The 9,534-nt window shown below is 51.0% G+C and overlaps 1 pseudogene; it reads right to left on the bottom strand.

Annotated features, from left to right (window-relative positions):
* Window positions 1-4,370: 4,370 nt before the first annotated feature.
* On the bottom strand, window positions 4,371-6,248 carry LOC115940800 (serine/threonine-protein kinase PLK1 pseudogene; annotated as a pseudogene).
* Between the last annotated feature and the right edge of the window lie 3,286 nt (window positions 6,249-9,534).

Raw genomic sequence — 9,534 nt, 5'->3', positions numbered from 1 at the left:
TTCTGGTGTCAGACTAGGTCACCAAACGCCAGGCGACCAGGCCCAGTGCAGACACTGACCGACTGAGAGCCAGATCACCAGTGCTGAGGACGGTGACCCGTAGGAGAGCCCAGCGCGGGCACGCAGCGGGCCTGAAAGCGGCAGTAGCCGCGGAGAGAGTGAACACCTGCGCGCAGGATCCATGTCCCGGAATAGACATTCTACCTCAAGTTGTAGCATTATTTCCAACGGGAAAGAATTAGACACGGTCTTAAATGACCATCAAAAAGAGAACGCACAAATAAATAGTAATGCAGTTAATCTTGGGTCAACACGGATAAGCCTCAAAAAGAGTGAATAAGGGGCGCCTGGGTGGCTCAGTCGGTTAAGCATCTGCCTTAATAAATAAGATTTTATTTATTTATTTGAGAGAGAGAGCACGCTTAACCGACTGAGCCACCCAGGCACCCCAATAGATAAAATCTTAAAAAAAAAAAAAACAGTGACTAAAAAACACGCAGAGGAGGAGCCCGCTGGATTTCCAAAAGTCCGTTCCCCACACACAAGGGCACAGCAAGCACACCGCCCATGCCACGCACAGAGCAAATGTGTGATGATGACAGGGGGTGAAGAACCCAGAGTCACTGTGCCCCCACCAGTAAGGGTACCTGGGCCTGCCACGGGTCCAGATGTCCCGGGCGATTTGCTTCCCTGTGCTGGTCTCTGACCCAGGCTGTGAAGGCCGGTGTCTGGGGCTTAATTTCTCCTTGCCCCAGAAATGATGCCAGCTCCCTTCCAAACCCTCTGGCCCAGCACGCACACATTCTCTGGTGGGCACCTTCAGATGCCCTAGGTTTCATGATGTCCACAAGCGTTGAGAATCCAGCCCCCCTCAAAGAAAATAAATAAATAAAAGAGAAAGTGCCACTGGGGTAAAGCTGCCTGATTGGCTCGTTCTGAGACAAGTTTTTGGGGGCCTCTCAACAATGACGGCACATTGGGATCCCAAGGGGAGCTTTCCAGCCCGTCACCGTCACTGTCCGGACCTCAGGGCAGTTAACTCAGGGTCTCTGGGAGTGGGGCCGGGCATTTCTAAACATCTCCCCAGGCAATGGTGAGGCACAGGGAGGATTTCCGAACCACGTGTCTACACTGCATGCCACGGACTTGGGCACCAGCAAACACAACTGAGCAAAATACACCCGGCGCCTCAGGAGTTAAAGAACAGGAGTGGGTGGGTTTGTACACACACACTCCACGGGGCTGTGAGCGCTCGGAAAAAGAAACAAGTCTGCCCTCGTTGCCGACGGGGAGAATGAGCAGGGCAAGTGGGGGACCCAGTAGGGACTCCCCAGTGACACGCGGAGGGGCATCCCTCTTGTGGCTACGGGACAAGAGAATGAGTCAACGCCTGCAAGGCTAGGAGCTCAGGCTGGAGAAAGGCCTCCAGGCTCCATCTGGTTTCCAGGCACGATTTTGCTCCATCATTCCAAAGAGAGAATTTCAGGAAGACCCCCCGATGGGAAACCTGCTGCTGCCATTGGCAGCTCGGGGCGGGGGGGCGGGGGGGCCCCCACCCCAGGCAGGAAGCTTACCCTTCATGGCCCACCTCAGGCAGCAGCCTAAGCCAGGCCCTGCTTTACCCTGTTCCTCAGCCAGTTGCCTCTCAGACTTCAGGATACCCCTTCTCGTGGGAGGCGTGTTGGGGCTGGAACACAGCGTTCAGAAAGGAACCCCTTCCCCCTAAACTGACGAGCCTCAGGGAAGGCAGATCTCCGGCCCCAGCAAAGCCTCTGTGTGAGTGAAGGAGGGGTCCCCGGTTTCAGGGGACCGAGGGCCGTGGCTGTGCGTCCTCTGCAGAACCCCTGAGCCGAATAAACAGAAAAGCAGGATTTACGCACCCAGCACCTTTGGTGGGGAAGGGGGCAAGGGGTTGTTATCAGTCTTATAGTTGGGGGCTGCGGTGGCGGAATTCCTGGTGAATTTGGAAATTGCCGGCTGGGATGTGACCCAAGACATATGCATCTCCCCACATGGAGCAGGCAGGCTCACGGCTGGAACTGCAAACCCTCGCTCCAATTGTTCACACAGGTCTGGTCATTGGTATGCTCGACACCTGGTCCCTGACCCGACGCTGGGTTCTCATGCTTTGCCATCCTACCGGGGACTGGGAGCCTTGAATACCACCACACAGAGCAGAGCCAGTGAAAGGTGGCCGGAAAGGCCGATCTGCTCTCACCCTGATGGCCCGGGGCTCAGCTGGGTGGTGAGGATGCTGAGAGAGATGCCGGCTGGTTTTGCCAGAGTTTCGGTGTCAGCTGAAGGCTCCCCTGCACATTTTGCTTCAGATACAAACCAGGCTGGGACCCCAGGAGATGAGTCTCCCATGATCACGCTGGAATACAAATGGAGTTTTACATTTAAAAATCAGGTTAGGGCACCTGGGTGGCTCAGTTGATTAAGCGTCTGCCTTCGGCTCAGGTCGTGATCCCGGGGTCCTGGGATCAAGGCCCGGGTCATGCTCCCTGCTCAGGAAGGAGTCTGCTTCTCCCTCGGCCCCTCCCACTCGTGCACTGTCTCTTGCTTTCTCTCTCTCTCAAATAAATAAAATCTTTTTTAACAATTAAAAAATAAAAAATAAAACAAAATCAGGTGAGATGACACATGATGGGAGGGGCACATGAAGGAGAAAGCCCTTTCCGAAGTTCTGTCATTCTACATGTGAAAATTCAAGTCCCTAACAAGGCTCTGTCTGTTTTCAGTCCCATCCCTACACCCAGGCCTGTGCCCAAAACAGGAGAAAGGGAAGCTTTAAATCAAGTCATCCTAAATCCTCTTTTATCCTTGAGACAATCGTCTGGTATTTGTGCTTCTGCTGATGCAGTGGGATTCTGGTGCCCCAGGCCCCCCTCTGGCTCTTGCCCTGCCGTCACAGAGATGGCCTTGGCCTCAAACGTCTCCCTTCTTCTGCCTCCCCCCGCCCACACACAATTGGAAGGAAAAAGCTTGAGGATCTTCTGAAATATAAGTACATAGATAGGGTCATCTGGATAAGTAGGAAGCCCCCAGCGCTCACGGAATCCTCTTCATGCATTAAAACTTGGCTGTGGTCAATGTGGAGTTCCCACCCTCAAGTCCCAGGCCAGATGAGCTTCCTGGTAGAAACCAAGTCTGCCAAACACTGGCAGAGTCTACGTCATTCCAGGCAAGTGTGGCATGAAAGCTGTCCCTTGGACCCCAGGTGTTCCATCTTCGTAATTGTCACTGCCACTTTGGAGCCGTGACTAAATGTTTCTCAGGAAATCCTCCCAACAACCCCTATAAAGTAACTGCTGAGTCTTCATTTTACAGCTGGGGAAGCTGAGCCTCAGAGAGACTGAGTAACTTGCTCAAGGTCACACAGCAGCAAGCGCAGGGCCCCCGACCCAGAGGCCTGGCCAGCAACCGCTCAGCCACAATGCCCTTCACAAGTGTGCCTTGGGGCCGTGTCCTGTCGTCTTCTTGGTGTGGTTGCATTCGTTGCCCGGGTCAACACGGAGCTACCTTCTCCAGCTTCCCTCCAGGATCCCTGAGCCTTCCCGTCTGCGCTTCATCCCTCCTGGACCAACCACCCCTCCCGAGTGGACCAACGCTGTCGTGAGGCCCGTGAGTGGGGACCCCTCACAGAACTTACCACCTGGGGTTCCTTGCATTCCTTCCTCCCTTTCCTTCGCATTCACTGCCTTCCCAAGCTTTTGGCTTGCTTTTTGAGCTCTTTGACTCCTCAGCTAGATGCCCTGGAGACAGTGGGTCCTCCAAGGAGGTCTCACAAGGTTTGTCTTCTTCCCCCCCAACCACTCCCAAGAGGTGTATTCCCGTGGCAGAGTCACTGTGGCGTCCTCTGGGCCCTGTCAGCCCAGGACCAACACAGCTCTCAGCAGAACACTGCCTTTTGTCGAAGGAGCTCTGTGGAAGACTTGGTAATGTGCTGTCACCGAATTTGTTTATATTTGCTACATGTCTTCTTGGACCAAGGAACAGCGCAGGTGGGCATCCCGTCTACCCCCTCTGCCCTGCACCTCGGGAGTACTTCATTTTTGCTGCCTATTGGCTGAGACCAGCAGCCTCTGAGTGCACATGACAACTAACAGCCAATCAATACTCCCCAAATTTTTAAAGATTCACAGGGGTTTAATGCATATAAAGTCAAGGAAAGAACAGTCCGGGTTCAGTAGCACTATTCTACACAATTCGTACGATGGGGTTGGGAGGCAAGGGGAAGAGGCCATACAGTCCACACCCCAGTATGTTCAAAAAGAGCTATGCACAGAGCAAACCCCACCTGCAAGGATGAGGTAGCTTTCTCCCGGTCCCCAGCAGCCAGGGGGCACATTACCCCAAATAGCACAGTGGGCGCTAACCCATGTGGGCCCAAGGTCCTGGCGGGGGTGAGGGGGGCACTAGTCCAGAGGGAAGGAGGCCCTGAGGCCGTTGGTGGCTGAGCATGGCCTCTGAAGTTTGTTCACCGGCATGCAGGCACCGTGGAACCGGCCGGCCAGCCCCTGGAGGCAGGGGTACTCCTCCAGGGGGCTCAGGCGGTACCTAACAAAGTCCCACTTCTCGTCGAGGTCGGTAAATAGCTGCCATGAGTGGGCACAGGATGAGTCTGGCAAGGTCCTAGAGGTTGATGTGCACACAGCCAGACTGAGGTGCAAGATGATGGACTAGCAGGTGCAAAACCGGGTGCACAGGCGGGGTAGCTGGGCTAGATTCTGGGGCGTGGTCTTGGCATCTGCCTTCAGCAGGTGTTCGCTCACATGGTTTCAGAAACCCTTAAAGTGGGTGATCTTCTTCATCGAGGAGTTGGGATGGGAGCCCACCACGAGGGAGGACTCTATGTCATCATGCTCTACGTTCTTCAGGCTGTCACTGTCGTTGCAGAGAATGAGTCATGTAATCGAAGCACGCCCCCACACTGTTGTCACACCAGGCTGTCCTTGTCCAAATAGTCCCCCCACTTGCCATCTCAGAAGATGGGGATGCAGGCGGGATCCTCAGGCGGCGGCTTGGAGGCATTAATGCCATGTAACTGCCACAGCATGTCCCCAAGGGGGGAATCTACCACCTCACTGGTCTCCTGGACCGCTGATTCCTCTTTCCCAGGGGGCTGGGGCTGGGGCTTCTTGTTGCCTTTACTGAGGATTATGAGAAGCTTCTGGTGCTGGGGTCCAGGCTGCTGGGATCGACTAAAAACCTTGGTGGAATGGTGAGGCAGGTGCGGGGACAAGGGCAGGGATGAGGCCGGAAGTAAAGAACTTGTGATTGAGCAGCTCGTGAGAGGTCTGACAGGCAGTGGAAACTGTCCGAAGCATCTTGTGAACTCGGGAGGTGGCCATGGGGTTGATGTGCTTGGAATACTGTATTCATTCTTCATCGGTGTCTTTGAGGCAAGACATCTCAAAGGTGGTTTGCCCAATGGCAAGGTACACGTGACTCACCCAAGGGACATGTCCACTTCAGAACCATGCCCTCTTGCTCAGCACCTCCGGAGCTATGTTAGTAGGGGTCCCGCCCAGGGGCTCCTTCCTCCCCTTGTCATACTTGACTTTGGTTGCCAATCAGAATCCCCTAGTTCCGCCTCCAGATCCTCACCAAGTAAGAGTTAGCCCAGCTTGAGGTCCCAGTGATGAACTTGGTTTCAGGGCAGGTCCTGGCATCCAAGGAGGCTCAGTCAGTGCTTTCTTCCCCAGACATCTCCAGCAGCAGAGCTCCAACACCAAGTCGTGTACTCGAAAAAGCCATGGAAGCCCATGGCATGTCGGCGGGCGAGGCTGCGGTGAATGCACATCTCCATGGATGCCTTCTCCTTCTTCTGGTACAGCTTGAGTAGCAGTGACGTAGGCAAGATTTTGCCCACAAACACCTTGGTGTCTGAGACCTAGATTTCGAAGCACTTGATGAAGGTGCCCTTTCCCAGAAAGCAACACCTGCAGATAGCACCGCCGGCTGCAAGGGTCCACTAGGACCTCCCGGATCTCCTTCACAGGAGCTTGGCTGCGGCTGGCAGCCCCAGGAGCCGAAACTTCTGAGACCCTGGCTTTTCCAGGGTTGACTGGGGCTGGCTTCCCTGCAGTCGCCATCGCCCGTCCTGTTCCGGGAGTTGCTCAGCAGACTTAGTAGGGTCTGACAGAGGCTTGGCACTGCTGCGCTGCTTCCTGATTCAAACGCAGTGCTGGGAACATTACAAAAGCCTCTTTTTTTTTTTTTATTCTACAACTAGAGAGGGAGTGGCTCAGGTCCTCCATGTGCCCTAGGCTGTCCCACTCTGTGCCCTGCACCCCATTCCCTGAGGCCGCCAGTCCTGGGGATGGGCTTATTTCCTGGGACAGAGGGGAAGTAGAGGCAGGCATTCGGAGGGAAAGTGGCTTTATCAGATTAACTGGTTAAAATGCTCGGGCTCCCAGCTTCTGTGAGCAAGCTGCCCCAGTGTCCTGTGTACCCAGTGGTTTCCAGGCTGATGGGGGGTTGTTTATCTTCCAAACTCTTGGCCAGCCCTGCATCTCACCCAAGGGCTGTGGTTTGGGGAATGTTTTGACTTGAAACATTCAAGCCGGTGGTGGTAGTTGGAGGTGTGAGACCCTTCTGTGTGCAAAGGAAAAATGAATGGTCTATTTAGAACCTGCTAACAATTCACAGTATAAAGAACAGGCAACAGTCCCCCCGCTGAAATGCGCTTTCTGAGGGTAGCGCTCCCCAGGGGAGCTGGCTCTGTGGCCAGCATGGCCCCAGCTCTGGATATTGCATCTGCAAGACCTCCCTTGCCAGCGGTGCTAATGCTTCCAGAAGATTGTGCCTCTGCCCCGGCTCTTTCTGGGCCTCTCCTCAACCCCTTCCCAGAATACTCTCTTCCTGGGGCCTGTGGTGTTCTTGGGCTATGAGTAAGACGACTTTTCCCAAAACCACATGAACTTTGCTCTGGACAAACAAGGGAAGGGTGGCTGTTTGGAAATGCCTAAAACAGCTTCTCTTGAGCCTGAGTTGTGAGGTTTTACCTCACCATCGCAGACACAGAGTTCACCTGAAGGAGGAAGATGGTTTTCCTCTCAGGACAAAATGGTGGTCCCTGGAGCCTTGGGTACATTCCCGGGTGTTTCTATCCCCAGAGCGATGCATACTAGGATCAGAAGAGAAGGTGAGAAGCATAGGCTTCTAAACACTCAGCCAAGTGAAAATCAGCCAGTTTACTGAAATGCCAAAGTTTCGTTCAGAAATCAATGGCAATTAGGAATAATACCATTCCTAATTTATCAAAAGGAATTCCATACAGGGACAAGAAATCTCAGTCAAAATCCTGATAGGTTTTTGTTTAGAAATTCACAACCTGATTATAAAATTTATATAGAAATGCAAGGGATCTAGAATAGGAAAAACAATTTTGAAAAAGAACAAAGTTGTCTTTTGACTAATACTACCCGATTTGAAGACTTAATATAAAGCTACAAAAATAGACAATGGGGTCCTGGACATACATAGAGTATAGACACACAAGTACAAACAGATCGATCAATGGAACAGAATAAGAGTCCAGCTATGGGTCCACACATATATGGTTCATAAGTTGTGCTGGTATAATTGGACATTCATATGCATAAATGAACTTTGACCCTTCCTGCAAATCACACACAAAATGAACTTGAAATGGATCAGTACTAAATGCAAGAACTAAATTTATAAAGCTTCTGAAAGAAAACTGGAGGATAAAACCATTACGGCTTTGGATTAAATGAAGATATGTAGGGGCACCTAGGTGGCTCAGTCGTTGGGCGTCTGCCTTCGGCTCGCATCATGATCCCAGGGTCCTGGGATCGAGCCCCGCATCGGGCTCCCTGCTCAGTGGGAAGCCTTCTTCTCCCTCTCCCACTCCCCCTGCTTGTGGTCCCTCTCTCACTGTCTCTCTCTATCAAATAAATTTTTAAAAATCTTAAAAAAAAATAAAGTAAAAATATTTAGCTAGGACACAAAAACCATGCATCATAAAAACAAAACTTGATAAATTAGACTTAATCAAAATTTTTTTAATCCTGCTCTTCAAAAGATAGTGTTAAGAAAAATGAAAAGATAAAGCACAGACTGTGATAAAATATGTGTAAAGCATATATCTGACAAAGATGTGTGTAATATATGTACACATTTGATAAATATGTTCCACATCATTAGTCATTAGGAAAATACAAGTTAAAACCGCAGTGAAATACCATTACATATCCATTAGAATGGCTAAAAGTAAATTAAAAAAATTGACAACACCAAGTGTTGACAAGAGTGTGGAGCACTAGAACTTCCATATTTCGCCCATGGGGGTACAAAAATGGTATGGTGCACACTTTGCAAGATTTCATAAAGATAAGCATCCACTCAGCATTTCACTCAACAACCCCATTCTTAGGTATTTTACCAAGAGAAAGGAAAGCATAAGCCCACAAAAAGACTTGCACTCTTTTTTCTTTTAAGATTTATTTAATTATTTGAGAGAGAGAGAGAAAGCAACAAGGGAGGGGCAGAGGGAAAGGGAGAGAGAGACTCCTCAAGCAGACTCCCCACTGAGTGCAGAGCCCAACGTGGGGCTCGATCCCAGGACCCTGAGATCATGACCTGAGCCAAAATCAAGGGTCGGCCACTTATCTGACTAAGCCACCCAGGCGCCCCAGGACTCGCAGTGTTAATGTTCACCGGAGCTCTATTCATAAACGTTGAAAAGTAGAAAGTACTTCAATGTGCATCAACTGACAAACAGTTTAACATATTGCAATATATCCGTATAACGGAATATTACTTGGCTAACTACTGATGCATGCAGCAACACGGATGAACTGCTGATTGAAAGAAGTAGCTTTTTCCCGGGGTGAGTGTGGGGCCTGTTTGACACCCAGAGCTCACACTCCTACCACCCTCCAGCTCCCTGGCCCCAGTTCCCCCACCACCTAGACTGCAATTCTTAGGGAACTGGGAATGGCTCCCTCTCCTTCCTGAACAATCTGTACTTTTTCTCAGTAAATATTGAATCGATTTGAATAATTACCAGTAACAGGGGCGCCTGGGTGGCTCAGATGGTTAAGCCTCTGCCTTTGGCTCAGGTCATGATCCCAGGGTCCTGGGATCGAGTCCCGCATCGGGCTCCCTTCTAGACGGGGAGACTGCTTCTCCCTCTGCCTCTGCCTCTCCCTCTCTCTCTCTCTCTGACTCTCATGAATAAAAAAATAAAACATTAAAAAAAAAATAATTACAGTAACAAGATTTCAGGATGCAGGAGAGACCTACTTTAAATAGCTACTTTCCAGGACAAAGTAATATCTTTGATTTTTATAAATGGAGAATGTGATCCTAATAATTGATCCTTCACCCACCCAGCGTGCCCTGAGTTTTTGTGAGTGCAGGGCCCAGTGCAGGTGCCAAGGATGCCAAGGGGTGCCTCCCAGCCCTTGCTTTTTCAATCAGGTCTTAGAGGACCTATTGCAATGAATGCTTTCTTAGCCTAGACATTCATCCCACAAATATTTATCGAGCACCTACAATAAA

Source organism: Leptonychotes weddellii, chromosome 6 (genome assembly GCF_054177405.1).
Source record: "Leptonychotes weddellii isolate Sample4059 chromosome 6, ASM5417740v2, whole genome shotgun sequence".
Lineage (NCBI taxonomy): Eukaryota > Metazoa > Chordata > Mammalia > Carnivora > Phocidae > Leptonychotes > Leptonychotes weddellii.
The sequence above is the reverse complement of the archived record's forward strand: the minus strand, read 5'-3'. Positions and strand labels throughout refer to the sequence as shown.